The sequence below is a fragment of the Lathyrus oleraceus genome, chromosome 3, assembly GCF_024323335.1.
Source record: "Lathyrus oleraceus cultivar Zhongwan6 chromosome 3, CAAS_Psat_ZW6_1.0, whole genome shotgun sequence".
Taxonomy (NCBI): Eukaryota; Viridiplantae; Streptophyta; class Magnoliopsida; order Fabales; family Fabaceae; genus Lathyrus; species Lathyrus oleraceus.
Genome location: NC_066581.1, coordinates 380,596,601 through 380,599,907, shown reverse-complemented (window position 1 = coordinate 380,599,907; position 3,307 = coordinate 380,596,601). Strand labels below are relative to the sequence as shown.

The 3,307-nt window shown below is 36.3% G+C and overlaps 1 non-coding gene across 1 annotated transcript; it reads right to left on the bottom strand.

Annotated features, from left to right (window-relative positions):
* Positions 1-888: 888 nt before the first annotated feature.
* LOC127133038 (small nucleolar RNA R71) lies at positions 889-994 on the bottom strand. Its single transcript, XR_007807035.1, has one exon. It is a non-coding gene; the product is annotated as a small nucleolar RNA R71 (small nucleolar RNA).
* Between the last annotated feature and the right edge of the window lie 2,313 nt (positions 995-3,307).

Here is a 3,307-nt window from a genome sequence, read left to right as displayed (position 1 = left end):
AACTAATATTTTCTCCCGAAAAGTATTTTAAACATAACAAATGCCAAGAATTTATTGAGTCCCAGAGGTACGCTGGAAACCACATTTTGGTCTCTCTTATTTGATTATTGTCCAAGAGCTATTTTATTCTTAATTTTTAGTTTCCCCATATTTTATCATTTTATAGCCTTAGATAAACATAACATCAATAGATAACGATAAGGTTGATTATTAGTCCCTGTGGCTTCGATATCTTTTAAAACTACGACTGATTTCGTACACTTGCAGAATAGCCCCACTAAGTTTTGGGGGCTGTTGTCGGGAACTAGTTTAGTCAATATCATAACTCATTTGTTGCATTGTATAGGCTAAGGCAAGAATTTAGTTATATTTTCATACAAGTTAATTGATTGTATTCCAAACACTGGTTCTTCAGAGGACGAGCTAGTACAACCCATTAACGGAATTGAGCGTTTTATCCTCAAACGCCGAGTTAGACAACTTCGTTTAGAATACAATATCTCAACTCCTGATATGGCGGCAAACCAAAACCGTCCTCTCAAGGAGCATGCTGCTCCATCTCAAGAGGAGCCACACTCGAGTATTGTACCCTCTTCCATTGAGGAAAATAATTTTGGGTTGAAACCTACTTTGTTTCAAATTGTGCAACAAAACCAATTCTCTAGTAATCCCACAGAGTACCAGAACCTTCATTTATCAATGCTTGTGTAGTACACGGGCACATTGAAAGCAAATGGTGTAAACCCTGAAGCCATACGACTACGTATTTTTCCCTTTTCTTTGAGAGATAGAGCTTGGCTCTAGTCTCTACCATCAAACTCTATCACGACATGGAATGAATTGAAGAAAGCCTTCTTAGCTAGATATTTCCCACCTAGCAAAACAGCGATGCTAAGAAGTCAAATCAACAGATTCAAACAAAAAGATAGAGAATAACTTTTTGAAGCATGGGAAAGATACAAGGATATGATGAGACTTTTTCCACATCATGGGTGATCCGCTGTCGCGCACGGGTCAAAACGAGTAATTAGAAAACTATAGTTTAGCGGAAGCGACAACTCGAGTATCCTATCGCAAGGATTCTTGTATTATTGTTAACCTAATGAAATTGATTTAGGGGGTTTTATGTTTTAGGGGTCGATTTAGAAATCAAAGTAAATAAGTGATTAAAATAAGCGATTATAAAATAAGTCAATCTACCGTTTTCGGTTTCCGGCTAATCACTAGTTTTTACCTACCAATTCCTTAAGCGGCTTCGATCTCTATTCGATTCAATTTCAATTGACAAGCGCGATAGATATATGACAAAATTATATTCCTATATTCCTAATTAAACAAACGGATTAATATAATCGTGAATTAAGAAAACACGATTTACAAATGCGATTTAACGACAAAGCGACGAAAACGGCGTTTAACAGTTAGGAATGCAATCATACGAATTTAATCAAAACCATTCCATAAAATACAGATTAAGCAAATGAATTTTCATAGAATATAATTTAAATATAATGAAATTAAATTGATAGGATAAAAACCTCAAAGCCTTGGAAATTTGGTTACAGTAGATTGACTATAGAAGATTAGTTCCTCTTCATAATCGCACAAAGCAAAAAGTTATCGTGAATAAGATGTAATTTGCTACAGTACTACTACCACTCCTTTTAAACAAAATAAGGATTGCACTTATAATTCAACTGGGTTGGAAAACCTAAATTCGGCCCAAAAAATGGCTCAAAAGAAATTATTTCCTAAAGTACGAAACTTCTACGAATTATGTGAGACTCCTGCACTCCGAATTAGCTTTTGGCTTCAACACAAAAGTTGTAGCTTTTTCTCCTAGCTTTCCAATGTATGTCAGAACATGCAAAACGGCATCCCGTAGATCAGGTTATGATCCGAACAGTGAACAGGTATCAAATAACTGCTAAAACTGAAAATAGCAAACGAAAATAGACTAAAGGCAAACATGAACTTAAATCTAAAAACATAATAAAATAGTAAAATAAGCAAAATAAACTAGAGAAATGCCTAAGTACAATTATAGAAGAATGTGCATAAAAATTCACTGATTAATGGACTTGAACAATGGCTAATTATCCACACATTATACAATGGTCTACTGTATAACACTAAGTTAACCTTGGACGATGCAGCTGGCAGCTCTCTAATGGACAAACCATATAAAGATGCTTATCAACTCATAGAAAACATGGCACAAAATCATTACCAATGGGGAAGCGGGCGAACTCCAATACAAAAATCCCAGACGAGAGGTGGTATGTATAAAGTTAATGACATAGACCATGTCAATGCCAAGGTAGACGCCCTTACGCAAAAGATCTAAAGTCGAGTTATAACTCTAGAAGTCGTCATGGCTATTGTGCCACATAATTACGAGCTATGTGGAGCCCTTATGCACAACACCCCCTAATGTCAATTATTGGCTGGAATTTCGTCCGACCAATTGAATTATGCCCAAGGAAACTCGTACTCCAATACCTACAATCCTGGATGGAGGAATCATCATAACGTTTCTCATAAGAACAATAATACGTTGTTTTCTCCTAGCCCAATAACTACTAATCCTCCTGATTATCAAAAAGCCGCACCCACTGTTCCTCAAGCACCTAAGAAGTCGAATCTCAAAATAATGATGGAAGACTTTATTGCATCCCAGACTCAACAGAATAAAGAATTTATGAATCAAAACATTCATAATAATGAGTTGGTGAAACGGTTGGAAAATAAGGTAGACGTTTTAGCCACACATAACAAAATTCTAGAGACAAAAATCTCTCAAGTGACACAGCAACAAGCAGCTACCGCTTCCCCAATTGGTGTTTTTTGTAGCTAACCACAACCAAACTCAAAAGGGAATGCCAACGCAGTCACACTACATAGTGGAACAGAATTGGAAGGCCCGGTCGATCCAAGAGATAAAGACCTGATGATGGTTAAGAAAGATGATGAGACAAACAAGGAACTAGAGAGAATGGTTGATAATTACCCTGTAGGAAAGCCAAAGAAGACAAATGAATCTAAACCTAAAAAGAAATAGGTCCAATAAAAACCCTATTTTCCACCACCTCAATATTAGCCATCCATTCCGTTTCCACAACGGCTAACCAAATCAAAGACCGAAGGTCAATTCAAGAAAATTTGTTAAGTTGTTAAAATAACTCGACATAACTATACCTTTCTCAGAAGCCATAACCCAGATGCCCATTTATGCTAAGTTTCTCAAAGAAATATTGTCCAATAAGAGGAACATTCGTCTACCAACGAATGTCATTCGGATTATGCA